The sequence below is a fragment of the Microcaecilia unicolor genome, chromosome 6 (assembly GCF_901765095.1).
Source record: "Microcaecilia unicolor chromosome 6, aMicUni1.1, whole genome shotgun sequence".
NCBI lineage: Eukaryota > Metazoa > Chordata > Amphibia > Gymnophiona > Siphonopidae > Microcaecilia > Microcaecilia unicolor.
Window position 1 is genome coordinate 332,420,193 of NC_044036.1, and position 20,996 is coordinate 332,441,188.

Consider the following 20,996-nt stretch of genomic DNA (forward strand, 5'->3'; position numbering starts at 1 on the left):
TTTGGATCTTAACAGGCAAGACTTACAGGCTTATTTTCGAAAGAGAAGGGCACCCATCTTTCAACACAAATCGGGAGATGGGCATCCTTCTCTCAGGGTCGCTTAAATCAGCATAATTGAAAGCTGATTTTGGGCGTCCCCAACTGCTTCCCGTCGCGGGGATGACCAAAGTTCCCGGGAGAATGTCGGAGGTGTAGCGAAGGTGGGACTGGGGCGTGCCTAACGGATGGGCATCCTCGAGTGATAATGGAAAAAAGAAGGGCGTCCCTGAGGAGCACTTGGGCGACTTTATTTGGTCTATTTTTTCTTACGACCAAGCCTTTAAAAGGTGCCCGAACTGACCAGATGACCACCGGAGGGAATCAGGGATGACCTCCCCTGACTTCCCAGTGGTCACTAACCCCCTCCCACCCTGAAAAAAACAACTTTAAAAACTTTTTTTGCCAACCTGAAATGTCATACTCAGGTCCATCGCAGCAGTACCTTGTAGCGCTCTAGAAATGTTAAGTAGTAGTAGTAGTATGCAGGTCTTCTTTCAAACATTTTGGACAGCCTGAACTGCCCCCCCCCCCCCCCCCCCACAAGGACGGCCAAATTTCAAGGGAGTGGAGTGGAGGGGAGAGGAGTGGCCAGTTCAAATCCCACTGCTGCTACTTGTGATTCAAAATCCAATTAAATAAAGGGGATGTTGGAGGCATAGCAAAGGCATGGACATCCTTCTCACAGAAACATCCACATTTTGGACATCCTCAACTGCCATCGCAGGGGCGGAGGCATAGCAAAAGACGTCCTTCACCCGTATAAAAAAAAAAAAGACATCCCTGACGAGCACTTGGACGTTTTCACCTGGACTTGTACTTTTCTAAGATTGTAGACGGCAATTTATTTAAGGTTGTAGACGACTATTATATCTGCAGCTTTTCTCCATGTATGAAGCCATCTTTGGCATGCACAGAGCAGCCACGCATAATGCTTGGCTGCTCTGCACTGGCTTCCCCTCCTTAGGAAGGAAATCGTATGCAAATGAGCTAACAGTGAGCAGCTCATTTGCATGTGATTTACTTCATGCATGCCCGTTCCTTTCCGAATCGCTAAGGGATCGGTAAGGGAAGGGCTTTTTCCGTTCAGTTAGTGCATCTGGCTGAAGGTAAGGGAGCTATGTACCTGGGAGCAATTTGTGAAGTCCACTGCAGTGCCCCCTAGGGTGCCCAGTTGGTGTCCTGGCATGTCAGGGGACCAGTGCACTATGAATGCTGGCTCCTCCAAATGGCTTGGATTTGGTCGTTTCTGAGATGGGCATACTTGCTTTCCATTATCGCTGAAAATCAGAAACGACCAAGTCCTGGGGACGACCATCTCTGCTGAGGACGACCATCTCTAAGGTCGACCTAAATATGCTGATTTGGGCGTCCCCGACCGTATTATCGAAATGAAAGATGGACGCTCATCTTGTTTCGATAATATGAGTTTCCCCGCCCCTTGCTGGAGCCATCCTGCGAGGACGTCCCCAGGAAAACCTGGTCGTCCCTTTCAATTATGTCCCTCCACGTGTCCAAATAAGGCCGTATAAAAAGCAGGCCTATCTTTGCCCACTAAGCCATGTCTGGTTAAGCCTGAATATCAACTTAGCTGGTCATGTGCTAACCAGCATTGAAAAACCCAGATAGTCAATGCTGGTCGCTGGAAACCAGGTGATGAGTTTCAGCTGCAATTTCGGTTTCAGCCAAAAGCTTTCGGACAGTTTCAGTGGTAGTTTTGGTGAAACTGAAAAAAGCAGTTTCGGTCGGCCTCCAGTTGGAGACTGAACCTCAGAGACCAGATGTGAGAGTCAGGCTCAATACATTCCTACAAACCCTGACCTATCACCAACACAACTAACAAATACCACCGTGTCTGTGAAGGAAAACCCTAAACCAAAATCGAAAATTTTCACAAGTAGAAATCGCATCAATTCACATGATATCCAGATCTCAGTCTTCAGGCACTCGCTTCAATATATTATTTATTGATTGATAGAACTTGATAACAAACTATTCAAACTGTTTAAAAATAAGAGGATATAAGAAAACAATGTGATGCACAACAAGAAACAGGAAGTAGTTACAATTTTAAAATTGATCTGTCCTTGCTGTTTTCAGAGCACAGACTCTAGAAGTCTGCCTGGTATAGGACATACTCCCCGGCTCCTGGAGATGCTGTCGAAGCCCATTCCAGCCCATCTAGATATGTCTAGCTATAATCGGGGCACAGACCATACTGTAGAAGTCTGCCCGGTTTTGGTCTTATTTCCCAATTACTGGAGTTACCATCTAAGCACCACTAAGTTTGATCAAGGATAAAAGTCCTCTATATAATAGTCATAAGAACATAAGAGTAGCCACACTGGGTCAGACCAATGGTCCATCTAGCCCAGTATCCTGTTTTGCAAACAGTGACCAAGCCAGGTCACAAGTACCTGGCAGAAACCCAAATCGTGGCAACATTCCATGTAGAACCCCAAAGAATAGAAAGATTCTGGAATCCTAAAGAGTGACAAGATTCCATGCAGAATCTCAAAGAGTAGCAACATTCCACGTAGAACCCAAAAGAATAGCAAGATTCTGGAATCCTAGAGAATAATAAGATTCCATGCAGAAACTCAAATAGTAGCAACATTCCATGTAGAACCCCAAAGAACAGCAAGATTCTGGAATCCTAAAGAGTGACAAGATTCCATGCAGAATCTCAGAGCAGCAACATTCCAAACTACAGATCCCAGGGCAAGCAGTTGCTTCCCATGTCTGACTCAATAATAGACTATGGATTTTTGCTCCAGTCATTATGGTTTGAAGCTATGTTGGCATAATTTTGAAAGGAAAAGTGTACCCAATCCAAATAATTGATTATTTTGTGCAATCTACTGGTATATTAATTGTATATAGTTAAGCAAATTGAATGCTTTTTTTAAATTATTTTCCACTATTCATCCCACAGAACTCATGTAAGCTTGTCAGGTTGCAGAGCTATATAAGATGTTAATTGGTTGACAATAATATCTAGAGAACTTTTTCCAAAGATGCAAGATCAAAGTTTCATATTCAAACACAATGCATTAAAAAAAGACCCCAGCATCTGGGCAAGATGAATGAATATATTGGTTCTGTAGCTACTGTGTAAAGTTATTAAAGAACCTCAAATCACCGTTTAGGAAGGGTAGAGCTGTCTGGGCTTGGATGCGTGTGAGAAATTGTGAAACTGCCTTTTAAGTCTGACTTACAGTAACTAATTAACATTCTTGTGGAGCTGATGAAAGCAAGACAATAAGGCTAAAGAAAAATGTTTTGGATTATTGGATATCTAGCTTTTTGGATTTTTTTAAAGTTTGGATCTCAGTTTATTTTTCGTTATTACCAGAAAGAAGTTTAGGGACCGATATTCAAAGCCATTTAACTGGGTAGGAGAGGCTCTTAAGTGGCAGTTACCAAGATAGTGCAACAACACAGAGAGGGTCCAAAGCAGGGGCGTAGCCAGACTTCGGCGGGAGGGGGGTCCAGAGCCTGAGGTGAGGGGGCACATTTTAGCCCCCCCCCAGCACCACTGACCCCCCCCCCCCCCCGCCATTACCGACCCCCCCCCCCCGCCGCTGCCACCACCAACAACAACTTTGACCCCCCCCTGCCGACGACCTTCTCAACCCCCCTCCCACCACCAACCCTCCCCCGCCGTCGTCGCCTACTTCTGCTGGCAGGGACCCCAACCCCCAGCAGCCGAGGTCTTCTTCTTTCCGCGCAAGGCTTCATTCTGTTTCTGATGTCCTGCACGTTGTACGTGCAGGACGTCAGACTCACAGAAACAGAATGAAGCCTTGCGGGGGAAGAAGAGGACCTCGGCTGGCGGGGGTTGGGGGTCCACTGTCAGCAAAGGTAGCCCACGGCGGCGGCGGGGGAGGGTTGGTGGCGGGAGGGGGTCGAGAGGGTCATCGTCAGGGGGATCCAGGGCCCAATCTACGGGGGCCCAGGCCCCCGTGGCCCCACGTAGCTACGCCACTAGTCCAAAGTACAGAACAAAGTCCAAGACACAGCAAAAAACCACCAAGAGCCTTCAGAAACGGGACACAGCTCCTTTTATTATAAAAATCGACTTTCCAATGCGGACCCGACACGGGCTGTGTTTCGGCACACAGCGCCTGCATCAGGGGGTCAAATATGATCTAATATGAAATGAACACAGCAACCAAACTTCTTCCTTAACAAATAAAGCCGCATTCCATTCTCTTTGTGAAGTGGTAACTTGACGTTTTGAGAACAAGGAGGCAGATCGCCGATGCGCCCCGCCCCCCCCCCCGGGTGCAGCGCCTCCCCCGGAACAGCGTGACGCCCCCCCCCCCGGCGAAAGAACCCCCGATCCCCCAGCGAAAGACCCCCCCCCCGGATGCACGCCGCTGGGGGAGGGGGGGTGCCGCGCGCCTGCCGGCTCTTCGTTTTCATGCTCCCTCTGCCCCGGAACAGGACGTAACCTGTTCCGGGGCAAAGGGAGCATGAAAATGAAGAGCCGACAGGCGCGCGGCACCCCCCCAGCGGCATGCACCCGGGGTGGACCGCCCCCCCCCCTCTGTACGCCACTGCAAAGAGGCACCTTCATTCTTCAATAAAAGAACAAACCCGGATAGCGTCACTGAATATCTCCTGTGACCGTGAAAATGGAAACCAGCTATTTTGTGGGCAGTCCAGGGGTGGAGTCAACACTTATCCGGTTAAGTAAGTTCCGCACAAAAAGCAGTCCTATCTTTATCTAGTTTAACTTATCTATTTACATAAGTGGAGGGTTAAATGACTTGCCCAGAGTCACAAGGAACAGCAGTGGGAATTGAATCCACTTCTGCAGGATTGAGGTCCACTGTACTGACCACTAGGCTACTCCTCCACTCCAATTAATAGATAGCAGCCCTGCATTCCTCAATGCAATGCTTGCTTTCGTCTAAGGGTCTGGAGATCCGACTTAAGCCTTTTAAACCCATTCTCGAAGCTTTTTTTTTTTTTTTTGCTTAGCAATGACTTATGTTGCAGACAGGAAGAAAGCCACATTGTCCCACATTCTCTTTACTGTCTGCAAACTTTCTCCCTGCCAGGCACTAACAGTTACCTTCAGGACACTGTGTAGCAGCCCTCAGGCTCCACTTTTTTGCACGTGCAAAGTACATGTGCAAAGTACGATCATACCTTAACCTGCACCTTCCCAATTGCAAATGACTAAAGTACAAAACCTACCATGCATCTAACGTCCCCTACCTTGGATCCCAACTCTGGAATGCTCTGCCCAGATACATTCGGTTAATTAGTGAATATCTTCCCTTTAGGAAACTATTGAAAACCCATCTATTCAAACAGGTTTACCCGAATGACCTGACATACCACAAGCAATCATAAGCAATCCATCTATTTACCGGTCTAATCATTAACAACAATGACTCAGATAATATCTCCTACCAACCTTCTTACCCTCCATGCTCTTCCCAGCTTCTCCTTTATTGCCCCACCGCCTTACCTATCCCTATCCTTTCTCCCATACGTCTTCTATCCCATTTACCCTTGTTCATTTGTCCTATCACACATCTCCTTTGTTGATTCTGATACTACAGATTGTATTCTCTTATTACTATGTAAGCCGCATTGAGCCTGCGATGAGCGGGAAAGTGCGGGGTACAAATGTAATAAATCAAACATATAAATGACAAGTGACCGACTCACCCGCAAATGCGCAGTAGAGACCGAACGTTGAGAGTGCAGAAGTCCAAAACCCGCCTCCACCAGCAGTACAGCCCAATAGGGAGGAAGGCTTGGACATGGGCGTGGAAATCGGAGGAGAAGGGAGCAGGGAGGGAAGGAGGGGGTGGAATTGAGGGAAACGGACACAGTGATGGAGAACTGACGACACGACAGGAGGAATCACGGGAGGTAATGAAAGCAGCTGAAGGAGGACACGACGACAGCGGAAAGAGGGGGGGCGATGTCGGGGGGGGGGCAAAGGTGGCGGCGGTGGCGGGGGGGTGAAATGGCGGCCAGGGGGCGGCAGGGCAGAGCAGGTCACAATCGCGGTACACTTAGGACATGGGTGGACATGGATGGGAGCCCGAGGATGGAGGGTAGGGGAGAGAACAGTTGATGGACATGGGTGGATGGAGCGGATGGGAGAGGGGAGAGGAGGGTTGCTGGACATGGGGGGAGGGCAGGGGAGACAGCAGGGTTGGTGGACGGGGGGAGGCCATAGGAAAACAAAAAACTCGCCCGTTGTTACGGGCTTAATGGCTAGTAAATAAATAAATGAAAAGGTCTAAACCATGAAACTATGGAGTCCTTGTACTAAGCTGCGGTAAAAAGTGGCCTGCGGCAGTGCAGGTGCATGTTTTGCAATGCGCACCAAGCCAGTTTGTACCGTGTCTGCAAAAAAGGATTTTTTTTAAATGGGGGGGGGGGGGGGGGGGAAGGACATGCGGTAAAACTGAAACCAGCGTGCATCTAAAACCAGCCTGAGCCCTTAACGCCACCCATTGATCTAGCATTAAAGGCTTACGATCTACACACGCAGTGACCAGTTGGCGTTCGCCAACTGCCGATTACCACCGGGAGGAAATAAATAAATAAATCATCCAGATGTTAGGGGCACATGCCAAATCTGAAATTACCGCCGGGGGGGGGGGGGCATGGTAGCCTGGTGGTAATCTCATTTGGGCATTCGCTGCACACGCATAGAGCCTATCACGCCTTTGGAAAAGGGCCCCTCAGTTCTTCCTCCTATACCGGGGAAGCTGATGATTTCTCAGCTCTAACCCTCTTCTTCATGGGGGTAAAGCTTTCATCTAAGAATCCAGTAAGTCAATTACATAATGCATAGGAAAAGTCAGGGGGAGGGCAGTGATTGTGATCGTTTCCCTAGGAATCCCTAGGATCGTTTCCAAGGAATTAGGTTGTTTCTAGTTTATTTATTTATTTGTAGCATTTATATCCCATATTTTCCCACCTATTTGCAGGCTCAATGTGGCTTACATTATTCCGTAATGGTGATCACCAATTCCGGAAAGGAGAAAATACATAGTTAAGATGGAGGTGACAGAGTGGATTAGAGATATTCAGGTAAAGAAAGTTCATTTTCGTGCTGAGAAGTAAAAAGGTATAAGATTAAACTTCAATCATGATAAATCAGTTTGAACAATCAGAAATAATGAGCTTCAATTGTGAATAGTTTAGTTTGAACAATCAGAAAATTAAAGGTTACGTTTTGTGTAGTTCCGGTGGAAATTTCTTACTGTTGTTTAGGATGGATCTTTGCGATATGCCTGTTTGAATAGGTTGGTTTTCAGTAATTTTCAGAAATTATTTATGCCATGTGTTGTTTTTATGGATTTTAGTTGTCTATTGATTTTACTTTTAGACACATCAACAGACTGGATGGGCTTCACTTTTTATCTAGGGAGTGATCAATGGTGTTTTTGGTGAAAGGGGACTTTAGTGCACAATCTGAAGCGGGCCTAATCTAAGAATTTCTCCTATACTATTGTAAAACCTCCTTACCAAATAGGTCTCATAAATTGAGAAGTTGCCTTAGAATTCGTATCTGCCAACAGTTTATTTAATTTAACAATTCAGAGCCTGCTTTTCAAAACATAAGTAGCAAGGACACTGAGATAGCATAAAACCATAACAATAAACATATGCACAAACATGCAATAAAAAAAATAAAATCAGAAGCATAATATTGTAAATAAAATCCCAGTAGATAGGAAAAACTATTGTTCATATCTGTTAACAGTTAACCCCTTCCCGCTCTGCAGATATCTCCGGAGACTACCCCCCCCCCCCCCCCTGCTTTCCAGATAGCTCAGGAGGAGTTCCCTTCCTGCTCTTTTTTGACTGTCTTTTTTGGCAATTATTTGAAAAAAAATTTGCACACATCAGGTCGCTCCTTAAAGGGAACACTGCTAAGTGCTACTACTACTACTTATCATTTCTATACCGCTACAAGGCATACGCAGTGCTGTACACCATATACAAAGAGACAAGATAATATCACGATACTATAAGGAAGAAAAAGAAAAAAAAGGAATCACATCATATATAGGAAAGAATAAACTGTAGCTATTTATGCCATCCAAGACTTAAGCATCAATCCCACCATGGGCTCAGTCTGCTCTTTATTTCTTATTTAACATCATTACCAAATACAGTGGCATGCGTGGAGGAATAGCTTAGTGGTTAGAGCGCCAGTTTCAATATCCAGAGGCAGCCAGTTCAAATCCCACCCCTGCTCCTTGTGATCTTGGGCAAGTCACTTAACCCTGTCACTTAACCCTCCATTGCCTCAGGTACAAACTTAGATTGTGAGCCCTCCTGGGACAAAGAAATATCCAGAGTACCTGAACGCAACTCACCTTGAGCTACTACTGAAAAAGGTGTGAGCAAAATCTAAATAAAGATTCTAGAATTCTAAAGAATAACAAGATTCCATGCAGAATTTCAAAGTGTAGCAACATTCCATATAGAACCCCAAAGAGTAACAAGGTTCTTTGGGGTGGAGGAGTGGCCTAGTGGTTAGAGCACCAGTCTTGCAATCCAGCGAGTGGCCGATTCAAATCCCACTTCTGCTCCTTGTGATCTTGGGCAAGTCACTTAACCCTCCATTGCCTCAGGTACAAACTTAGGTTGTGAGCCCTCCTGGGACAGAGAAATATCCAGAGTACCTGAATGTAACTCACCTTGAGCTACTACTGAAAAAGGTGTGAGCAAAATCTAAATAAATAAATATATGGAATATTGCTACTATTGAAGATTCTACATGGAATGTTGCCACTTTTTGAGATTCTGGAATGTTGCTACTATTTGAGATTCTAGATGGAATGCTGCTAGGGGAGGAGTGGGCTAGTGGTTAGAACACCAGTCTTGCAATCCAGAGGTGGCCAGTTCAAATCCCACTGCTGCTCCTTGTGACCTTGGGTAAGTCACTTAACCCTCCATTGCCTCAGGTACAAACTTAGATTATGAGCCTTCCTGGGACAGAGAAATATCCAGTGTACCTGAATGTAAATGACCTTAAGCTACTACTGAAAAAGGTGTGAGCAAAATCCAAATAAATAAATCACATGAAATGACTCCTCTAAAAGTGTTCCTTTATTGTTATTTACTTGCATGTGGAAGAGGTGGTTTTCATGCAGTGCAGCGTAAACTCTGAACATCACCATTTAGTTTGCTTTTTCAAAGGTAAAAGCCTTTGATGTACAAGTTGAAAATCTGGCATTAGATTTGGAGCCTGGGGGAGGGGGGACAATCTAAGGGGCCCTTTTACTAAGCCGCGTAAGTGGCTACTCAAGCCCAACGTGCGGTAATTCCAAGTTACTGCCCGGCTACCACGTGGCCCAGACAGTAATTTCATTTTTGACGTGCGTCCATAATTTTTATTTTCTGGCGCATGGTGCTACCGGGCGGTAAAGGGCATTTGACACGCGTAGACCATTACCACACGGTTAACGCGTGAGACCTTACTGCTAAGTCAATGGGTGGTGGTAAAGTCACCCAAAATGGACGTGTGCCAATTTTCATTTTGCCGCACATCCATTTATGGCCACAATTTTTTAAAATGGCATTTTTTACAGGCGCGCTACACTACCGCAGGCCATTTTTAACTGCACCTTCATAAAAGGACCCCTTAATGTGATTTCATGTAATAAATATATATCTTTGAAGTCCTTTCTCATCAAAGGAGGAAAAGAAGAGACTTAACCACGTAACTTAAAAAAAAAAAAAACTGGTTCCTGTTCCAACACTCTGAGGTCCCTCCCTACGCGGTGAACAAAGTCACAGAGAAATAGCCTAGTGCCTGGGAACAGATTTGGATCCAGTAAAACCACAATTCAAATCCTGCCTCTCTCACCAACACTTATTGTGACCTTGGGCAAATTCATTTATCTCCCGTAACTTCCAGTTCCCACTCAAATTATTCACTGATTTAAGTAGAAAGTGATCAAACCTGAATACTTACCACATTGCTCAGGGCTGCATATGGGCGGCAAAACCACACAGATAAAATGTATTATATTATAACAAAGTTTCAGGTGAGATCTTTTTATTGAATGCACTTTACGAAAGAGTCCCTTTCTTTCTGTGCTTTTAAGTGGAATAGGCAGCCTTTTACTCCACATTACGTGGGAAACTCTGTTTGCTCCGGGCACAGAGAAAGAGAGATCCCAGCGAAAGAATAACATACAATCAAATAATTAGCAAATATTTACATCATGCGGAAAGCGTAGGGCATCACAGAAACCACCAACCATTCCAAGCAGAACCTATAATTCTTTTCATGGAAGGAGTGAGCATTCAGTGACCCCAGCTGAAGTTCCTTGAAGTCACATGCACTCAGCCTTCAGCGGCTCTCGCCATTCATGGGCACAGAGGAATGAAGAGAGCCGGCTCCTCTTTCATTCCTGTGCAGCGCCAGTTGGCAGCCAGGGTATTCCCAGGGCTTTTGTGCGGACTGAAGAATGGACTTGCTCTCAGGGTTTCCGCACCTTTTCCAGTTTCTGATGGGCCCTTCTGGTAGGGCTACCGCGCAGGTAGCGTGCGCCAAATTGACACTACCACCTGGGTAGCGATAATTTTGAAGTTGGTGCGTGCTGTTTCCCATGGCAGAAAATATTTTTCTATTTTCTACCGCGGGGGTGTTCCCGGTGGTCATCGACAGCATGGCCATGTGGCGTGCGCTACATGATTAACACACGTGTAGCGTGTGAGACCTTACCGCTAGGTCAATGGGTGGCGGTAAGGGCTCAGGCAGTAAATAGATACGTCCTACCTTAATTTTAGCCCATGGCCATTTACTGCCTCCATTTTTAAAAAGCCTTTTTTCTCAGCTGTGGTAAAAAATGGCCCAGCGCGCGCCAAAAACACGCGCCTACGCTACCACAGGCCATTTTTTTTACCACAGCATAGTAAAAGGAAAAGGTAAAGTGGAAAGGGAGTCTTACTCTTGCCTCTATCCCCCATGTTATCAGTGTAGGTTACAGCTACTAGTTAAGGTGGTCCCACAGGTGTCCTATCTGCAAATGTTTGATGGAAACACAGTAGGCTTTCAGGAATCTCCCCTTGCAGACACATGGGGAGTGTGAGTGGGGGGGGGGGGGGGGGGGGGGGGGGGGATAATATCATAACAGGGAGCCAATGTGAAAAATCCAAAAAGGTGCCCATTTGGTTCTTTCTTTATAGAGATAACGTGGAGGGGCATAATCGAATGGTGCCGACCATCTATATGGCCGGCCCCGTAAAGCGGCGTCCCAACCGTATTATCGAAATACATACGCCCTACCTTCTACGCAAAGAAGTGATAGATATAAAGAAAAACAATGAGTAAAACTAGATTAACTAATTTTAGATATGAATTATAGGAAGATCTAGTAAGGACTCGATTATCCAAGAGATAGGAAGTTAATATAGTCGAAAGAATATGATAGAGTATGATCAAACGTTAATTCAGTTCAAATTAATTCTTTGCTTTATTGAAGGCTAAACTGAAAAAAAAAATGAGTTTTCAGTAAATTTCGAAACAACATGTAATTGTTTGTGTGTAATTTGTTTAGGTAGAGAGTTCCAAGCTTTGGTGCCTTGATACGAGAAGTTAGCAGTACGAATTGTTTTATAGGTTACGTTCTTGCGGCTAGGGAAATGTAAGATGAGATATTTCTTGGATGATTTAGTAGGGGAGAATTGTATATATGGCACCAAAAATAATCAGCACTGAAAAAAAATGCGCTTAGCGCTATTCAATAAACCTCACTTAGAGTTAGGCGCAATTTATAGAATATGCATACACCCACCCCTGCAAGTAAAATTTAGGTGTGGCCATTTACACCAACTAAAACCTAGTGTAAATGCTGCCTAACTTAGGTATGGATCTGGCATATCCTGCCCAAGCCCCTCTCGTGGCCACATCCCCTTTTGAAAGCCACACTTTAGAATATACGTGCAACACTTTACAGAATATACTTAGAAAGTTGCACACGTAAATTTTAATTAGCACCAATTAGTGACAATAATTGTTTTTTATCGCCCAATTGTCAGCGCTCATTGACTTGTTAATTACGTTGTGTGTGCAATTTGGCCGCCTTGCTTACTTTGCATACTCAACTTTAGTTATCATATATAGAATCCCTCCTAAGGGTTAGATTCTAGATAGGGCACCTATAAATTTTGCGCAGAAGAAAATTTGCCTACATTTTATAGAATAGGCTTCAATTTCCATGCAGTATATAGAATAATGCCGAGTGCCTCTCCACACGACCAAATGTAGTCACGGCCATTTATGCCATGTTTTACATGGTGTAAATCCTAAATTAGGCATAGAGGGCCAGATTTTATATATGGCGCCTAAAAAATCGACGCGGAATTCAGTTTTACCTAAGCATATTCTATAAAATTTATGCACATTGTATAGAATACACTTAGTTGATATCATTGTGCCTAAATCTGTCTGCACCCATTCATACCAACGAAAACCTGGCGTAAATCCCAGCACATAGATTTAGGCAGACTGCGCCGTATTCTAATTACACGTGTAAATTTTGGAGCGCCCATAAAATGCCCATAAGCACACCATTTAGGTACACTTCATTATAGAATGGGCTTACTGAGTTTCGCGTGTAACTTGCAATTATTGTCAATTAGCGCTCATTATTGCTTGTTAAGTGGTATTAAAAATGCTGATTGGCTTGTCGAGCCAATTAAGTGACACATGTAGTTTTAGAATACACCTGGATTTCGACGCACAAATCTAGGCGCCATATATAGAATCTCCACCAGAGCGGGTGTATTCTATAACAACACGCATAGATTTTAGAAACACCCATGCCCCGCCCATGGCCGTGCCCCCTTTTCAACTATGCGACTTAGAATTTAGGCGCACCACGTTACAGAATACAGTTAGCGAGTTGTGCATTTAAATCTTAATTAATGCCAATTAGGGCTGATAATTGCTTGTTAACATCCAATTGACAGTGCTGATTAGCTAGCTAACCAATTTACGCGCATTGTTCTAGAATATGCTTCAATTTCCATGCGAAAATTAAGACACCATATATAGAATCCTGGGCTTAGTGTGTACATATGCACTTCATGCAAGTACACTGCAACCATACCGAAACTATACCCCTGGGAATGCCTGCATGTGGAGTATGTATAAATACACACCATCTTGTTGGCCTGTGTACTCAAATGTGCGTATTTGGCATTGCAGTTTCATAAGAGTCCTTTTCCACATGTGAAACTACTACTACTACTACTATTTAGCATTTCTATAGCGCTACAAGGCATACGCAGCGCTGCACAAACATAGAAGAAAGACAGTCCCTGCTCAAAGAGCTTACAATCTAATAGACAAAAAATAAATAAAGTAAGCAAATCAAATCAATTAATGTGAACGGGAAGAAAGAGAGGAGGGTAGGTGGAGGCGAGTGGTTATGAGTCAAAAGCAATGTTAAAGAGGTGGGCTTTCAGTCTAGATTTAAAGGTGGCCAAGGATGGGGCAAGACGTAAGGGCTCAGGAAGTTTATTCCAGGCGTAGGGTGCAGCGAGACAGAAGGCGCGAAGTCTGGAGTTGGCAGTAGTGGAGAAGGGAACAGATAAGAAGGATTTATCCATGGAGCGGAGTGCACGGGAAGGGGTGTAGGGAAGGACGAGTGTGGAGAGATACTGGGGAGCAGCAGAGTGAGTACATTTATAGGTTAGTAGAAGAAGTTTGAACAGGATGCGAAAACGGATGTGAAACATGCTTTACGCACAGAACAGGCTTTATAAAATTATCCCCAAATCAGAGAAACCACTGCGGGTTTGATTCATGAAAGTCTGTTTGCCATTCTATGCTTATGAAGTAAATCCAGCGCTAGCTGATTCCACCATGGGTATATTCAAACCTCATGTTCCACCCTATCACAGCCTGTTACCCATCCATTTCCTTAAAAACAACGCACTGGAAGAACCAGCTGAGTTTCTGAAATGATATTGTATTCGTGGCCCTTTTCATTTCAAGCACAACTTCAGAAAGCTTTACTTCAAAAACAAAATCAAAAGGCAAGAGTCCTTTGAAGACACCATGTCTTCAAGGCTCTTTACTAACAAACAATTCCTGAAGGGAAATTCTAGGCTAATTTTCCTCTTTAAGCAACAGAGTTGAGAGAAAGCAACATCATTCGTGACCCTAGGAAAAATTAGCGAACAATCAAAAATTTCGAAGACTGCTCATAAAACAATAAACATGATAATGGGAACCTTTGCCAAACTCTTAAACAATGAGCACAGGATGCAGAATGTTTAAAGGCTGTGGAATTTTCTCAGTCTTTGATGGCATAACTTAACAGCAGGGTGAACAGCCAGCCCTTCTTTGTAGGGGGGGAATGGCTATTCGGTAATAACAAGTGATGGCTTGCTTCCTTGATAATTCATGGAGGGCAAGTGGTATGTTCTGGGGTCTCTTCCCTTTATCTGTTATTTCAACAGGAGTGCAGTTTATTAACTTGAAAAGGGAAGAATACATTATGCGAATCAGGATATACAGTGGATCTTGAATCCTTTCATACCGGTAGGAGATCAGGAGTCTGCTCACCATTATATACCTTCCCCAGTTGTTGGAGAGGTCTTCAGAAAGGGAACTGCTTCTTTCATCATGCAAATGTTGTATCCCGTCAGTCCTGGAAATCTGTCATGTGTCCAATTTATTACGCCAAGGGATAAAACAAAATATCTTTTGCAATATTTTTTTTTCTTTTGAGGGTTGGAAGAGATTTTTCATGTAGGAAGCCATTGTTATATCTTTTACATTACATTGCATTACTTAGGTGCCCTTTCACTAAGCCGCATAAGCGCGTATGCATGTCCGGCACGTGTCAGTTTTGAACTACTGCCCGGCTACTGCGTGGCCCGGGCGATAATTTCATCTTTGACTTGCGTCCACTATGTGCGCCGGAAAATATTTTTTATTTTCCGGCGCATAGCACTAACCGGGCGGTAATTGGCATTGTACATGCGCTGATGATTACCGCCCGGTTAACGCATGAGACTTTACCGCTAAGTCAATGGGTGGCGGTAAGGTCTCAGGGCCAAAATGGACGCGTGCCAATTTTCATTTCGGCCAACAAAAAGAGGCCTTTTTTGCAGGTGCGCTGAAAAATGGACCTGCACGCATCCAATACACGCATCTACACCAGCCTGGGCCATTTTTCAGTGCACTTTAGTAAAAGGACCCTTTAAAGACCTAAATTTTGAATTTACCATGTGGATTACAATACTTCACTTAAACAGGACAGATCCTGATTGACAGGAAAGTTTAAAAGCAGAAATTAAAAATAGATTGATCCAACTAAATCATAAATTTGTGAAACAAAGACTTTTCCAAATGCTTTCTAAGTAACAGATAATTCATTTCATATCGTAAAAAAATTTGGTAGAGAATTCCATATTTGAGGAGCCAATTGTCATACTTTCTTAACCGTTGGACTGTGAAAGAACATTTGATTCCGAAGAGAATGACAATCCCTACTCGATAGCAAATGAACAAGTGCAATCATATAGGGTGGAGCCATCCCATGTAGAATTTTAGAAAACATCAGGCCGATTTTAAACTGTATTCCTTAAGGTACTTGGTCACACTTTTCATATTTTGTAAGCCGATGAGGGTTCAGCTTCATTCTATTGTATATTCTGCAAACACGGTTCATCTATTTTTTTGCCACAGTTAAACTCATCTTGATTTTATTTATTTATTTATTTATTGGGGTTTGTTTACCGCCTTTTTGAAGGAATTCACTCAAGGCAGTGTACAGTAAGAATAGATTAAACATGAACAATAGGCAATTACAGCAGTAAAAATATTCAACTAACAATACAAAGTATGGCATAGTATACTACTTACAATGTCAACCACCTTCCCATTCCTGATACCTACACTGACTACATAGCTTTTACCTTTAGATTGTAAGCTCTCTTGAGCAGGGACTGTCCTTCCCCATGTTTAAACTTGTACAGCGCTGCGTAACTCTGGCAGCGCTATAGAAATGCTAAGTAGTAGTAGTAGTAACACAATACGTAATAGAACATTTTAATTGGCAATGTAGGGTGTAAGCAAAGATGGAACACAGAGATAGGTAAGAAAGTAAGAGGAGTTCAAAATAAGGTGAGCAATTTAAAGAAAGGTGCACATGAGGTCAGAGAGATGGTTAAATGTTATCTCAGCTAAGGTAGGAGTGGATAAACATGTCCTGCTGCAGAATGTGCAGCCCATGTCACTCCTTGTGTATGTGAGTGAGACTAACAAGTTAGTTACTTCTTCCATTAAAGGCCTGGTTGAAGAGCCAAGCTTTCACCTGCTTCCTGAAGTACAGATAGTCTTGTGTTAAGCGCAGCCTTTCAGGCAGTGCATTCCAGAGTGTGGGGGCTACTCTGGAGTAGGCTTGCTTGCGGGTATCACATCATGTAATGTCTTTTGGAGAGGGTGTGGCTAGTGATAGTCCTTGAGAAGACCTTAGTGTCCTTGGAGGTGTGTAGAGGATCATCCTATTCTTCAGATACTCGGGGCCATTTCCTTTCAGGGCCTTGAAGATCAGACATAGAGTTTTAAATTTAGCCCTGTATTGTACTGGTAGCTAATGAAGTTTTTGGGAAAATGGTATGATGTGGTCACATCGCTTGCAACCTTCTGTTAGTCTTTCTGAAGCATTCTGAATCAACTGGAGCTGGTGCAGGCCCTTTGTAGTCAGACCGTTGTAGAGTGCATTACAGTAATCTAGTCTTGATGTTATCTTGGCATCCACAACTTGGATAAGATTTACCTTCTCGATGTAAGGAGAGAGGCAGCGTAGCTGTCGCAAATAGTAGAAGCAGCTCTTGAAGGTTGCTTGGATTTGGGGAATCAGAGTAAGTCTTGAATCTAACTGTGGGCATAAATTAGTCTGAAAGAGTTGACTAAAATCAAATGCGATTTTCTAGAGTATATTATTTGATCTAGTTTGTGCTGTTCGCATCCTGTTCAAACTTCTTCTACTAACCTATAAATGTACTCACTCTGCTGCTCCCCAGTATCTGTCCACACTTGTCCTTCCCTACACCCCTTCCCGTGCACTCCGCTCCATGGATAAATCCTTCTTATCTGTTCCCTTCTCCACTACTGCCAACTCCAGACTTCACGCCTTCTGTCTCGCTGCACCCTACGCCTGGAATAAACTTCCTGAGCCCCTACGTCTTGCCCCATCCTTGGCCACCTTTAAATGTAGACTGAAAGCCCACCTCTTTAACATTGCTTTTGACTCGTAACCACTTGTAACCACTCGCCTCCACCTACCCTCCTCTCTTCCTTCCCGTTCACATTAATTGATTTGCTTTGCTTACTTTATTTTTTGTCTATTAGATTGTAAGCTCTTTGAGCAGGGACTGTCTTTCTTCTATGTTTGTGCAGCGCTGCGTACGCCTTGTAGCACTATAGAAATGCTAAATAGTAGTAGTAGTAGTAAATTACACAACTACATATTACTTAGGAGTCCTTTTTTCTAAAGTGCAACATAAATTAGTGATCATACATTCTTTGCAAAAATTAACATGGTGTAACTGCAAAGCCTATTTCCCCAATATTCAAAACCATTTAATTGGCCAGGAACTGCACTTGGCCGGTTAAATCGTACTCAACCATCTATCCGGCGATACATAGCAGGGGATAGCCGGTTATCTCCCACTGAATATCCCCGGTTAGCACCTAGCAAACCGTCCGAAGTTGGACTTAGACGTCATAATGAAAATACCCTTTCATGTCCACCACAACCCCTTGAGCCGGCCCAAAATGCAAAGGAAACAATCTGAACAGTTCAGTTGAGTGAAAGTATGAGACTCCTGCTGTATACTGAATTGTAGATTGAAGTCTTTGATTTTCCCTGATGCAGAGTTGGCCCTGACACATAATCATGTTGGACGATGCACAGTACTACTACTACTACTACTATTTAGCATTTCTAAAGCGCTACAAGGCATACGCAGCGCTGCACAAACATAGAGCTTACAATCTAATAGACAAAAAATAAATAAAGTAAGGCAATCAAATCAATTAATGTGAACGGGAAGGAAGAGAGGAGGGTAGGTGGAGGCGAGTGGTTACGAGTCAAAAGCAATGTTAAAGAGGTGGGCTTTCAGTCTAGATTTAAAGGTGGCCAAGGATGGGGCAAGACGTAGGGGCAAGTACCTGGCAGAAACCCAAATAGTAGCAACATTCCACGTAGAACCCCAAAGAGTAGCAAGATTCTAGAATTCTAAAGAATAACAAGATTCCATGCAGAATTTCAAAGTGTAGCAACATTCTATATAGAATCCCAAAGACTAGCAAGATTCCATTCAGAATCCTAAGTACATAAGTATTGCCATACTGGGACAGACCGAAGGTCCATCAAGCCCAGCATCCTGTTTCCAACAGTGGCCAATCCAGGTCACAAGTACTACTACTACTACTATTTAGCATTTCTATAGCGCTACAAAGCGTACACAGCGCTGCACAAACAAAGAAGAAAGACAGTCCCTGCTCAAAGAGCTTACAATCTAATAGACAAAAAATAAAGTAAGCAAATCAAATCAATTAATGTGTACAGGAAGGAGGAGAGGAGGGTAGGTGGAGGCGAGTGGTTACAAGTGGTTACGAGTCAAAAGCAATGTCAAAGAGGTGGGCTTTCAGTCTAGATTTAAAGGTGGCCAAGGATGGGGCAAGACGTAGGGGCTCAGGAAGTTTATTCCAGGCGTAGGGTGCAGCGAGACAGAAGGCGCGAAGTCTGGAGTTGGCAGTAGTGGAGAAGGGAACAGATAAGAAGGATTTATCCATGGAGCGGAGTGCACGGGAAGGGGTGTAGGGAAGGACGAGTGTGGAGAGATACTGGGGAGCAGCAGAGGATTTACAGAATAGTGTTTTTGTTGGATTTTGTGACCCAGCAGAGCATGGAACAGCTTCATTGGAAGAGATCCTTTCGGATAAGTTTTTTTTAATATTGTTCTTCTATTAATGGACATTTGCTGAAAGTTGGACCAATGAATGGTGCAGAAGACTAGCCCTTGGGTAGCTCGTCGGAGAATTTCCTACTTGTGCCTTTCTGCTGATGGTCGTCTTATTTATTACTAGTAAAAAAGCCCCGTTTCTGATGCAAATGAAACGGGGGCTAGCAATGTTTTCTTCTGTGTGCATGTGGGAGTGTGTGTGTCCCTGCCCTCTGGCCTCTCTCCCCTCCCCCCTCTGAGTCCTTCACTGTTACAGAGCCAGCGATTTGATTTCGTGCTCTAAAAAGCCCCGTTTGTGATGCAAATGAAACGGGAGCTAGCAATGTTTTCTTCTGTGTGCATGTGGGAGTGTGTGTGTCCCTGCCCTCTGGCCTCTCTCCCCTCCCCCCTCCCCCCTCTGAGTCCTTCACTGTTACAGAGCCAGCGATTTGATTTCGTGCTCTGCTGTTTTCCTTCACTGACTGTGTTACAGAGAGGGCGGGGCAGACACTCATAGGGAAACCGGATATCTCGCCCCCTTCACACTTCCAGCTGGAGGCTTCATAGAACGTTGGTCTTGCCTTTTATATAGAGAGATAGTAAAGAAGCTCCGTTTCTGATGCAAATGAAACGGGGGCTAGCAATGTTTTCTTCTGTGTGCATGCGGGAGTGTGTGTGTCCCTACCCTCTGGCCTCTCTCCCCTCCCCCCTCTGAGTCCTTCACTGTTACAGAGCCAGCGATTTGATTTCGTGCTCTGCTGTTTTCCTTCACTGACTGTGTTACAGAGAGGGCGGGGCAGACACTCATAGGGAAACCGGATATCTCGACCTCTTCACACTTCCGGCTGGAGGCTTCATAGAACGTTGGTCTTGCCTTTTATATAGAGAGATAGTAAAGAAGCTCCGTTTCTGATGCAAATGAAACGGGGGCTAGCAATGTTTTCTTCTGTGTGCATGCGGGAGTGTGTGTGTCCCTACCCTCTGGCCTCTCTCCCCTCCCCCCTCTGAGTCCTTCAGTGTTACAGAGCCAGCGATTTGATTTCGTGCTCTAAAAAGCCCCATTTGTGATGCAAATGAAACGGGAGCTAGCAATGTTTTCTTCTGTGTGCATGTGGGAGTGTGTGTGTCCCTGCCCTCTGGCCTCTCTCCCCTCCCCCCTCTGAGTCCTTCACTATTACAGAGCCAGTGATTTGATTTCGTGCTCTGCTGTTTTCCTTCACTGACTGTGTTACAGAGAGGGCGGGGCAGACACTCATAGGGAAACCGGATATCTCGCCCCCTTCACACTTCCAGCTGGAGGCTTCATAGAATGTTGGTCTTGCCTTTTATATAGAGAGATAGTAAAGAAGCTCCGTTTCTGATGCAAATGAAACGGGGGCTAGCAATGTTTTCTTCTGTGTGCATGTGGGAGTGTGTGTGTCCCTGCCCTCTGGCCTCTCTCCCCTCCCCCCTCTGAGTCCTTCACTGTTACAGAGCCAGCGATTTGATTTCGTGCTCTGCTGTTTTCCTTCACTGACTGTGTTACAGAGAGGGCGGGGCAGACACTCATAAGGAAACCGGATATCTCGCCCCCTTCACACTTCCGGCTGGAGGCTTCATAGAACATTGGTGTTGCTTTTTATATAGAGAGATTATTTTCACTGGATGATATCTATGAGTATATGTTTTGATTTATTGTGGTTAGTTTCGATCTCATAGCTGGACTTTTCTATTCCTCATCTTCTTATAAAAGCAAGCCCAAATATCCTGAACAATGAGAAAACTATACCTTGACGCCATTACAGTAGGGAGATTTTACTTCAGCTAAGTATTTAATATTCACTGGAGCTCTCTGACCTGATGTGTAAAACTGCATTTGTTTGTGAGTTAGTGTTAGCTGGCACAGTTAAACTGGCAGCTGTCCAATAACATGAAAGCCAGGGTCAAACATAAATACTTTTTTGGCTATTCAGCATTTCAAAGCTAGAGATCTCAGTGCTGGTCAGC